This window comes from Lemur catta, chromosome 8, assembly GCF_020740605.2.
Source record: "Lemur catta isolate mLemCat1 chromosome 8, mLemCat1.pri, whole genome shotgun sequence".
Lineage (NCBI taxonomy): Eukaryota > Metazoa > Chordata > Mammalia > Primates > Lemuridae > Lemur > Lemur catta.
The window spans coordinates 23,055,963-23,068,579 of NC_059135.1; the positions used below are offsets into that span (position 1 = coordinate 23,055,963).

Below are 12,617 nucleotides of genomic sequence, written 5' to 3' on the forward strand. Positions count from 1 at the left end.
ATAAATGAAACAAATACCTAAGAAAGGAAAATATCTGAAGCACATAGGACCAAATATTGTTAAAGCTGAGTGGGTTGTACCTATATATTAACTATTTCCTTCTTAACTATAGAATATGTTTGAAGTATTTAATATTTATTTTATAATATATTAATATAAATAAAATATCACTGGAATAATGTTACACAAGAAAATCTGCTTCACTAATAAACAGTATTTGAACCTCAGAATTATACCATGGATACCTATTTTGAAATCTATTGAAATTCATTGTACATTCTCAAAAAAACCTTTTCTCCAATTTTTAAAATTTATTTTTAATTGGTACATAATAGTTGTATATATTTATAGGGTACATGTGATGTTTTGATACAGGCATACAATGTGAGTTAATCAAATTAGGATAATTGGGGTATCCATTACCTCAGGCATTTCTTTATGTTAGGAACATTCCAATTCTGTTCTTTCATTTATTTTAAAGTATACTCTAACTTATTGTAGATTATAGTCACTTTGTTGTGCTATCAAATATTGTTCATTCTATGTCACTATTTAATTATATTGTTTGCACCCATTAACCATCCTCATTTTATCCCTTCCTCCCCAACAGCGTTCCCGGCTTCTAGTAACTTTCATTCTACTCTCTGTCTCCATGAGATCAATTGTTTTTAATATGTATTTCCCACACATGAGTTAGAACATGTGAGATTTGTCTTTTTATGGTTGGCTTATTTCACTTAACAGAATGTTCTCCAGTTCCATACATGTTGATGCAAATCACAGGATTTCATTCTTTTTATATGGCTATATATTATAATATTCCATTGTGTGTATGTACCACAATTTCTTTATCCATTCATCCACTGATGGACACTTAGGTTGATTCCAAATCTTGTCTATTGTGAATAGCGTTGCAATAAACATAGGAATGTGGATATATTTCAATATACTGAATTCTCTTCTGTTGGCTATATACCTAGCTAGCAGTGGAATTGCTGAGCCATATGGTAGTTCTATTTTTAGTTTTTTTTTAGGAACCTCTATGCTGTTTTCCATAGTGGTTACACTAATTTACATTCCCACCAACAGTTTACAAGGGTTCCCCTTTAACCACATCCTCGTCGGCATTCGTTATTACCTGATTTGGGATAAAAGCCATTTTAAGGCTTTAGGGTAAGGATAAGAAGGGTAAGAAGATATCTAATTATAGTTTTGATTTGCATTTCTTTGATGACTAATGATGTCAAGCATTTTTTCACATACCTGTTGGCCATTTGTATGTCTTCTTTTGAGAAATGTCTATTCAGATCTTTTGCCTATTTTTAAATCAGATTATTTAATTTTTTCCTTAATTGTTTGAGCTCCTTATATATTCTAGTTATTAAGCCCTCATCAAATGGGTGATTTGCAAATATTTTTTCCCATACTGTTGGTTCTCTCTTTACTTTGTGATTGTTTCCTTTGCTGTGCAGAAGCTTTTTAGCTTGATGTAATGCCACTTTTCCAATTTTGCTTTGGTTGCCTGTGCATTGGGGATATTACTCAAGAAGTCCTTGCCCAGACCAATGTTCTGAAGCATTTCTCCAGTGTTCTTCTTTTAGTAGTTTCATAGTTTTAGGTCTTATATTTAAGTCTTTAATCCATTTTGATTTGATTTTTGTATGTGGCAAGAGATATAGATTCATTCTTCTGCATATGGATATCCAGTTTTCTTAGCACCATTTATTGAAGAGACTGTCCTTTCCCCAATGTATGTTCTTGGCAAATTTGTCAAAGATAAGTTCACTATAGATATGTGGATTGATTTCTTTCTCAGTTCTCTATTCAGTTCCACTGGTCTGTGTATCTGTTTTTAAGCCAGTACCATGCTGTTTTGGTTACTACAGCTCTGCAGTATAATTTAAAGTCAGGTAATGTGATTCTTCCAGTTTTGTTCTTTTTGGTCAGAATGGCTTTGGCTATTCTGGGTCTTTTGTGGTTCCATATAAATTTTAGAATTTTTTTTTTTATTTCTGTGAAGAGTGTCATGGGTAATTTGATGGGGATTGCATTGAATCTGTAGATAGCTTTGTGTACTATGACATTTAAACAATATTGATTCTTCCAGCCTATAAGCTTGGAAGGTCTTTCCAATTTTTTGGTGTCCTTCTCAGTTTCTTTCATCAATGTTTTATAGTTTTCATTATACAGATTTTTCACTTCTTTGGTTCAATTTATTCCTAGACATTTTATTTTATTTGTAGCTATTGTAAATGGGATTACTTTCTTGGTTTCTTTTTTCAGATTGTTTGTGATTGGCATATAGAAATGCTACTGATCTTTGTATGTTGATTTTGTATCTTGCAACATTACTGAATTTGTTTATCAGTTCTAATATATTTTTTTTGGTAGAGTAGGTTTCTCTAGATATAACATCATATCATCTGCAAACAAGGATGATTTTACGTCTTCCTTTCCAACTTGGATGCCCTTTATTTCTTTCTCTTGTCTGATTGCTCTAGCTAGAACTTCCAGTAATATCTTGAATAACAATAGTGAAAGTGGGCATCCTTGTCTTATTCCAGATCTTAGAGGAAAGGCTATCAGTTTTTCCCCATTCAATATATACTAGCTGTGGGTGTGCTATATATGGCTTTTATCTGTTGAGGTAAGTTCCTTCTATACCCAGTTTTTTGAGAGTCTTTATCATGAAGGAATGTTGACTTTTATCAAATATTTTTACAGTATCAGTGGAAATAGTTTTTGTCCTTCATTCTATTGATATGATCTATCATGTTGATTGATTTGCATGTGTTGAACTATCCTTGCTCCCTGGGATGAATCCCACTTGATCATGAGGAATAATCTTTTTAATAATGTTGTTGAATTTGGTTTGCTAGTATGTTGTTGAGGGTTTTTGTATCTATGTTTATCAGAGATCTTGGCCTGTAGTTTTCTTTTTGTTGTTGTTGTGTCTTTGGTTTTGGTATCAAGATGATGCAAGCTGCCTAGAATGAATTTAGGAGTATTCTCTCTTCCCTGATTTTTTCGAACACTTTAAGTAGGATTCGCATTAATTCTTCTTTGAATGCTTGGTAGAATTCATCAGTGAAGCCATCAGGTTCTGGGCTTTTCTTTGATAGGAGACTTTTTATTACTGCTTCTATCTCATTACTTACTGGTTTATTCAGGTTTTGGATTTCTTCCTGACTCAATCTTGGTAGGTTTTATATGTCTAGAAATTTATCCATTTCTTCTAGTTTTTCCAACTTATTAACATATAGTTGCTCATAATAGTCTCTAATGATCCTTTGAATTTTTGCAGTGTATGTTGTAATGTCTACTTTTTCATCTCTGATTTTATTTATTTAGGTCTTCTTTCATTTTTTCTTAGTCTGGCTAAAGGTGTTTCAATTTTATCTTTTCAAAAAACCAACTCTGTTTCATTGATCTTTTAATTTTTTTGTTTCAATTTCATTTATTTCTGCTCTGATATTTATTTCTTCTACTAATTTAGGGTTTGGTTTGCTTTTTCTTGTTCTTTGAGATACATGGTTAGGTTGTTTATTTGAAGCTTTTCTACTTTTTTGATATAGGCACTGATTGTTATAAACTTTCCTCCTGTTACTATTTCTTCTTGTTACTATTTCCTACTTATTACTGTATTCCATGGGTTTTGATATGTTGTGTTTTCTTTTTCATTTTTTTTAGAAATTTTTTAAACAGTGATAAAATATACTTTTATTTACTTTGTTGAGTCAGAGAGTTGTAAAAAAAATATTGCTAAAGTAGATATAAGGCAAACAGAACGGTGTTTTAGAAGTCCGGTTACCTTAGAGTTTACTTAAACTAAGAAAAAAAAGTCATAATGTTTTCATGCAATACATACTTGATTTTTAAAATAACAATTGTGTAACAAATAGCAGAATGAATTAAGGAATGCTGCACTTTTCATCCATACAAAACACCAACATTTTGGGCTGTACATAATTAAAGAAATATCTCAAACACTTTTTAAAAAATACTGTAGTAGCCAATACATAGAGGCATGCCCTAGGTGGCCATAGGAATGCAGTTTAGAAAAGGAAAAAAAAAATCACACAGGAACTATTCAATTTCTTTAAAATTACTGAGCAAGAAAAGCAACATTTAACTTCCATACTGATTTTACACAATTTCTATATAGTACCTTGAATCCAAGAGCAAAAATTAAGACTCTCCTCCTCTATTTTTGGTAAACAATGGCATGGTAAACTTAGATGACTTTTCCCCCTGGATTTTTGTTTTAAATTTTTTATTTAAAAGAGGGAAGGTTTTGCACTTTTATAGTGATGTCGCCAATGTTAATATTTCTTGAGATCTCAGGAAAATTCATATGCTTTACAGCTGATACAGCATGGGCTGGAGATCCCGCTAAGCCAGCCTCAGATTTCTCCATTTTATTTTGTGCATCAATTTTCATAACAATCTCATTCATAGTGGTCTCCGATACCATTCCCCCATCACCATTTCTGCAAGTATATTGTGAACCTTGTTTATGTGGAAAATCAAATCCAGCTCACAGACATTTTCAAAACTTTTGTCTAATGTTTCCACGAATACTTGAATTAGACCTAAAATGCCAAGTTCACTTTCTGAAGAATCCACACAGAAGACAAAATACAACGTTGCATAATGTCTACAAATCAGTTTGTTGTCAGAGCTCCAATTAATAATCCTCCTTCTAGGATATTACAAACATTTTCATCTCTCTTAGATACAAAATGTAAATTGATGATTTGCTGATGTTCATCTTCACTGTAGGGCTGGTAGAACTTCAAAAGCCCTGGATTCCCAGGGTTGGTGAAGATGAGAATTGAATTGCCCTGATCATGGCTGGCCTGGGCCAACCAGGTGGGCACTGCAAGCCAGGATGGGGGCAGGCAAGCGATAATAAAATGGAGAAAATAAATTATAAGCAAAGATTTTACAAAATATTAGGATATTGGGACCTTCAGTATCCCAATAAGAGATGCAAAGGTTTTTACACTAATGTTCATCTTTCTTTATTCATGTATATTTGTGTGTGTGTATGTGTGTGTGTGTATTTATCATGAGGTAACCTTCAGCTTCCAGGTAACATGTACTTTTATAAATACTGAGATATGGTTTTCCTGAATTTACTAGTTCAATTTAAATCTAAGACTATGTCAACAAAAAGGTAGATGATTAAGTTTGTATGAATATTATGTTGAGAATATCAGCATTTACCCTATATTATATTGATCTAAACACAAAACAGAGAAAGATTAACAAAAATCATCCTCATCTTTAAGATAGGAAAATAGACACCAAATTTCCTTGAAAACTGGGATATGATTTTCCCTCTAGACTTTGTCAGTTCTTCTGTTCTTTGACAGCTGTAGGCATCATTGCTGGAGACTTTGAGGTATTCTTGGAGACTTTCAGGCATTCATTCTTATTGGTGATTACACATATATATTACACACATATAGGACAAAGCTCATGAAAATAGGTAAAAACAAAGGAATTCTGCCTAGCAGTATGAGAATGACATTTTTAATAATGCATGTTCAAAGACTTGAACATAATAAATATGTAATTCCAAGATATCCAATGCCTTTTTCAGAACTAAATTTTTGTTAAGATAGAGAACTATCAACTATTATGATCACCTAAGAATCTTACATTTAACCGGAAATGTTGCTAAAATATTAAACTCTTACAACTGGCATACAGAGAAAGAGAACAAAGCAAACTATGAAAGGTGTTTTATTAGCTGTAGTAGTTTTGACATTAATTTGTTAGAAAAAAATGAAACAAAACATGGAAAATGAAATCAACCCTGTCCCACACAAGAAATGGAGCACTGCCTCTACAGAGGTCCAATCTGATCCAAATCATTCTTCATATGTAAGAATAAATTCCAGTATTACCTGAACAATTTAAATATAACAAAGTTAGTAGAAGTTACTGAACTTAACTTGATCTTACCAATCTTCTTTTCTTATGATGAAAGTACTTTATGTGTGTAAATTAGTGAAAACAACTTTAAATGTAAGTCATTATTAGCTAAACACTTTGAAAACTTACACCCAAATCTTGTCCATTTATTTCAGCATCTTTTCTCTTCCACAGTTGGTTAGAGTTATTGAAATTCATTTTACTAGCCCAGAGGAGAACAATATTAATATTAATTTTCATTCTGAGCACTGTATAAAAAGAGATCTTCCCCATTATTAAAAAAGAAAAAACTGTTTAGCATATCTAAATGAAGAATATACAGTTTATAACAGAGTACAATGGTAATCATGAAAAGCTACAGAATGGTATTATTCTCTTAAGACTTCCATCAAACCAGCCATAGAAAATAAAATATGAAATCTAAGCAAAAGTTTTCAGTCACACATAGATGCATATTGTAAATACTTCTATTCAGCTTATTAAAGGTTCCTGTATTGTCTATCTGTAATTTGTGGTTGTTTCATCAGCAGAGAGCATTGTCTTTAAGCTATAGTGAGCATCACTTCTAAGAGTTAAAGGAAATGGAAAGCGTGAAAAAGCTATGAAAGCAAGCAGACTAATTTGTGGTAATATTGAACTGAATAAAGGCCTGATTTCATCAAAGGCAGATGGAAAGATATTTCTGGTTTTTCAAATGTTAATGAATAAATAGCATTTAATTTCATAAATTTCCAAAGTTATTCTGAAGATAATTATTTCATAAAATTTTCTCATTTCCAGTGCATGCAAGCAGCTGCATTGAAGACAACAGGAAGACAACGTGTGCACGCAATTCAGGGCAGGAGGTAATAACTCATTATCATAACTCAAAGGAGACTTCTATAGTATATGAAAGTTATCAGGGAGAAGGCTCCATGATGAGAGCATTTCTCTTCAATCCCTGTTCAGAAATACTTTACGGGATGAGAATTTATTCCAGTGAAACTCGGCCAAATGAATGAGAATTTATTTCCAGTGAAATTCCTTTTGCCAAAGGAATCTGTTGCCCTGAAGCAATAACCCTAACTTTTTCTGTCTCAGAATTAACCAATTCAAATAATTTGATCTTGGGTTGGGCATCAGGACATTCTACCCCTGTGGCATGCTGGCTTCTATATCCAGGAATAAACTAGAAAAAAATCAAACTAAAAAAATTCAAAACACTTGATGTATCAAAAACACTTGATGGCTAAATTTTACAAGATTAAGGTGCAAAAAGTAGTTACATTAATTGTTGAGGATGCTGTATTTAATTTTAGCTGATGAATAAGAGATATTCTTTATCCCTTTACCTTTGTCTGTGATTTACTCTCTAATTCTCCCCTTGGTGTCTCATATTATCTTTGTTCTACTACATTTATATGAAAACCTTTTTTTTTTTGCATTCAATATAGTTGAGTGACTAGATACACGTACAATCATAAAATAACAGAGCTAGAGTGGATATTTAAAAATTAATCAAATGTGAAACTAAGGCCCAAACAGACCAAGCACCTTGTTCAATGTTACCTGGCTAATTTGTGATTGAGACCAGATAAAAACATATGTCTCTGGATTACGTAGACTACACTGTGCTTTGTAGTAGATGATCCAAGACTACAGGAATTAGAGTAAACTGAGGAGATACTTAAAATATAGGTTTCTAGATCCCTTTCTATATTTAGTAAATCAGAATTTCTGAGATATGGCCTAACAATTTGTACTATTAAAAAGAGCCCATGTGATTCTTATGAATGGTAAAATTTCAGAACTGTGGTATGCCATAGTGACCTTCGTAGATTCCACAGGATATTATTAATTTTTTCTTTGGGGTCTTAGAATGCTCTGTTTTAGTTTCTGCCCTTAATCCACTTTACTATGATCGAAAGTTGTTAAAAAGAGATGGATAAAACCAAGGAACAGATATTTGCATAAGAAGAGAAGGGCAGACACTATAACTGGAAGATATAAAACATTATAATAAAAATGCTTTCCATGGGGCATCAGAGGCATATCTTTTGGAAGAGAAATGAATTGCCTTCTTTATCAGAAATAACGGAGGTTCAGTAAATAGGATAAAGAATGCCACGTGTATGGAGAGCTGGTATTGATGACGTTTTGGTGGTAATGAGGTTGACTTTTATATTGTTGCCTATCATGAACCTGGATGAATGAGTCTTGAAGATAGGAAGAACAAGCTGGGTCAGGAGCTGAAGTATAAGTTATACTAGTTGACCCTGAGACATGTTCAATCTACTGAGGAGGACAGGGATTTGGGTGTGATAGTGTCAGACTTCTGCTGGCTGTGGGGTGCGTTGTCATTGTGAGGTCTCCATGGGTATCCCACAATGTGATAAGTCCTTATGAGTCTTCTGATCCATGGAGGGTCTTCTGTGTTTAGATTTGTCCAATATATCTCTATTAGCTTTGTCCCTTTCCGTCAAGGCCTTAATAGAAAAATTCACTTTCAGGGCTCAAGCTTCAAGTTAAACAAACATCCTCAGGAATTGGATGTATAAGGCTCTATTCACTTCCCAGAGGACAAGAGACATGAGCAATGGAGGATCTAGCTCCTTGCTACCCAACTTCTGTAAACCAGCAGCAGGAACATCCACATCAGCTGTGACCTTGTTGCAAATATAGGATCTCAGCCCTCATCCTGGACCTACTGATTCAAATTTGCATTTAGGTTTCTTTCATTTCTTTAAGCATTGTCTTTGCAAATACAACTTCAACCACCTATATTGGTTAGATTCAATTGTATGGCAATGCCTATTGCATTTATACTAGCATCTTGTCAGAGTTAGAAGGCTTTTTAACTCCACCATTCCCAGCTTCTCAACTGAAAATAGTTGTTAAAAATGCCAGATCATTGACCTAAGCTGAGTCATCTTAGAAAATTAGTTTACTCTTTCGATATCTCGGATTCTTTACCTTTAAAAGAGCAAAAGTAATAAAACTCAATTTATTGTATTGTTAAGGGCTTAAACATTAACTCATGTAAACCACTTAAAACAATGAATTCTAGGTACATAGTAAGTCTCAAGTGATGTTAGCTATGATCATGAAGATTTTGAAGATGATGATAATGTGTGCTATTGTCCGAAAAGTCTTTGTAATCTAGGAAGAACTGTACCAATTTTAGGAATTTTTATTATTGCTCCATCAAGGATAGATCTTTTTTTAATAGGTAAATGAGCAGATTCCTCTTGATTTATTTATGAGCTGAACTTTAAAGAAATCTAACCCATTTTAACTAACAAATATTATATAGATTTCATGCATTTTACATGATATCAACAAATAGAGTGAATCATTCTAATTTGAAAAGAAAATGCACAAGGAATTTTCATGGGCACCAAAAGTCAATTTTTCATTCAATTATGAATTGTAGAGACTACTGGTGGCATCTATTGATGAAGGTAGAGAACTGATCATAATTGTCATTGATTTGTACATTCATAAGGGAGAGTGACATACAAAATACAGGATGAATTATTTTCATTTCCAATTTACATCAGCATTTCCAAATACATATATTTATTAGTGGAAGATTGTATTTAGTCCTTATAATAAAACTAACATGGAAACATTAAATTTATCTGAATATATCAAGAATTTTTGAATTTATTTCAAAAAGAAAACATACATAGCACTGTATCTATGCATATGTAAATCTATCATGCTCTTACTTCTTTCTATTGTGAGAAAGATTTTGGAATAAAATGAAAAAGACCTATAAGCAGAGATGTGGCATCTAAGATTCAGGCAGATCCAGGTATATTTAAAATTTTTCTTTTTTATGACAATTTTTACAGTTGTTTATTAAAAAAAAAAAATTCTGACAGAAAAAGGCAGCTACTGCTTGAAATAAGATTTGTGCATTCTGGGAGGTGACTCTTGAGAGTAATGTAGCTGTTTTGAAACAATAAAATGAAATCTATAAGAAAAGAAAGTGGAGCAAGTGAGCAGTCCCTAAGCATAACTAATCACTCCCCTTTGTTTTGAGAAAGCCAGACCAAATTCAATGAGAACTGGGCTTCACAACAGCTCTCCACATTTGAAAACTTCGCTGCCTTGGCAAAGTGGTGGTAGTTTTCTTTTCTTTTTTTGTTTTTTCTTCAACATATTCTGCTCACATATGTTCAAAGAGAACTTTTCATTCAACTGCTACCCTCTGAGGAAGCTTAAGGTGTAATAGGTGAGAAGTCAAAAATAATTAAGGGAAGAAATAGTCTCCCTGAAGGCAAAGTAAATCTTTTTGTAAATAACTCCCACCAGACTTACTGGAAATATGACATTTGCAGCATTGTGTGGTGGCATTCAACTTTTACTTTTTTAGGGACAAAAAACTTGAAGTAATTATCTTGGCTTGATTTCTTAGTAAAATATAGAGGATTTCTATGAAGTAATAGTGTTGAAATTGCTTCTTTTTTTCCCCTCCTTCAAGAATGATATTAGAGTTAAAGGAACAAACTTCCACTTAAGCAGAATTAAATAAAAGGCATTCACTGCAGTCAACACAAAGCAAACACTCATATTTTCAGGGCTCAATTTCCTTAAAAGATGAAATAATTTTAGGTTAATGTACAAAAGTTTCCCTGTAATGATTTCACTTGCAATTTCTCTATGGGGAAGCATTCCTCAGATCCAACTGATTTCTCAACAGAGAAATGCACTAGAAAAAACAGACAAATGGCATGCTATGACAAAGTAAGAAAAAGTATGTTTAATAATAGGGAAAGTTAATGATTTATATTCTAGACTAAACCTCTTTGGTATTATAATCTTTTTAGTTTGAGTTTCTCAGAAGACAGGGTGTATTGACAAGTACAATACAATGGCATATACCATGTTAATATACTCTATCACATAAATTTGAATATTTTAATTTTAATCGTTTATATAAAATACATTATGGATATTTTAAAATAGCCTCTACTTCCTGTGTACATACAACTTCTATTTGTAAATACACTTATTTATTTTGTATTTCTCTTATAGGGATAATAGCCAATATTATTCAAAATATTTATAATGGCTTTTAAATCTTAAGATTGCTTTAAGGATTGTAACTAAGGATTACACTAAAGAGAGCAACATTTCAAAAAATGTTTCTTAAGCTTTTGATTTTTCAATATGCAAAATCCTTTTAATGAGCCCCAAATGAAATGTTGTTTCTTCACCTGTATGGAAGCACACTATTAGCACATACCTGTGGATTACATGGCTTTTGGTTGTTCTCTGTGTGTTTGAAAATGTGATTGAGAATGACCCTTTCTTGTTCTTCGCTCTGTCTCCTCTTCTTCCATGCCATCATAAATAAACTGTCTTAAAGTTCTGGACTTACCAAGCATCGTAGGTTGTCCCAATGGAAGTTTGTACTTTATTTTTGTCCTGTAGCTTGCCAGGAAATGCACCTGCTCAGATGACACATCGTGTCAGTCCAGTTCATACTCTCTACCTATGCACAGTGGGGACAACTTTCCATTTAGTGCTTATATTCTTTGGCGGGGGGCATGGAAAACAAGTGGACACGAGGACAATATCCTTTCTGGAGGGGGGAACACCTTCAGGGTTGAACAAGGACAGTTCAAGCTGTTAAAAAGAAGGCATAGATGCCTAAATAAATGTAGGGGCTTGAGGAAGAAAGTATTTGTGAGTATTTTAAAGTTGAGTGTCTGAGAAGAGCTTTTGTAGTTAAGTTAAAAAATGTCTGCTTATTGAGAAAATAGCTGGAGGACAGGAAGCAGGTTTTACTCCAGGGCCTATTGCCTGAATGAACGCTGGATGAAGGACGAATGAATGTATTATTTCAGTGTGGGTGAAACAAAAGTAACATTCTTAAATGGCAATTAAGGTAAATATTTCTGCTACTACTACTAATTATGATAATAATGATGACTCATTGAAGGCTTGTTATACGACAATCATTTTGTTAAGCTCATTACATAGAAAATCTCATATAATCAGTTATAAAAATCTTGTAAAATAATATCATTCTTTATGCATGAGGAAACTGAGACTGATGATAACTAAACAGCTTCCCCAGACCTTACTCTGGTTAGTGGCAAAGCCCCAGACTCCTTTAGGCAATCTTTGTTTAAGCCCATCATAGTCTGTCTGTCACATGGCCATCAGCTGCCACCGTATTTTAATAAGAAAAGCGGTTGCCACCACTGTATATTTAGCTGTGGATAGTCACTACTTTAAGCATGATTCAGGGTAACCCTTGGCTCTTTTCTTCTGGCTATGCAGAGTTGGATCTTAGGGCGAGAGTTACATCCCAGTTTTAGTCCACCCTAGTTAACTGAAGCAAACGTGATATGCTTCCATTACACATCGCACATTCGCGTTGTGTTAGATACCAGACTAGGGTATGGAGAAGAGCTAGCAAAGCGGACATGAGCCGCACCCTAATGGAGCTCATAGCTTAGCTGGCAAACAAGTAACAATGAAATAAAGATATAAGCATATCATGAAAAACTATTATATGAGATATGAAGGGAAGGTAAATGAAGTGAAGAGAGCATTCTTCTTGGGAGCTGATCTAGTCTGTGAGGGTCAAAGCTTGTCTAACAAAGGTAAATGAGCAGAAATTTGAAGAAAGAGAAGGAGTCAACCAAGTGAAGAGGAAGTTGGGTTGGATAAAATAG

At 33.3% G+C, this 12,617-nt stretch overlaps 1 pseudogene; it reads right to left on the reverse strand.

The window, feature by feature from the left end:
* Positions 1-4,273: 4,273 nt before the first annotated feature.
* LOC123644102 lies at positions 4,274-11,318 on the reverse strand (annotated as a pseudogene).
* Positions 11,319-12,617: the final 1,299 nt, after the last annotated feature.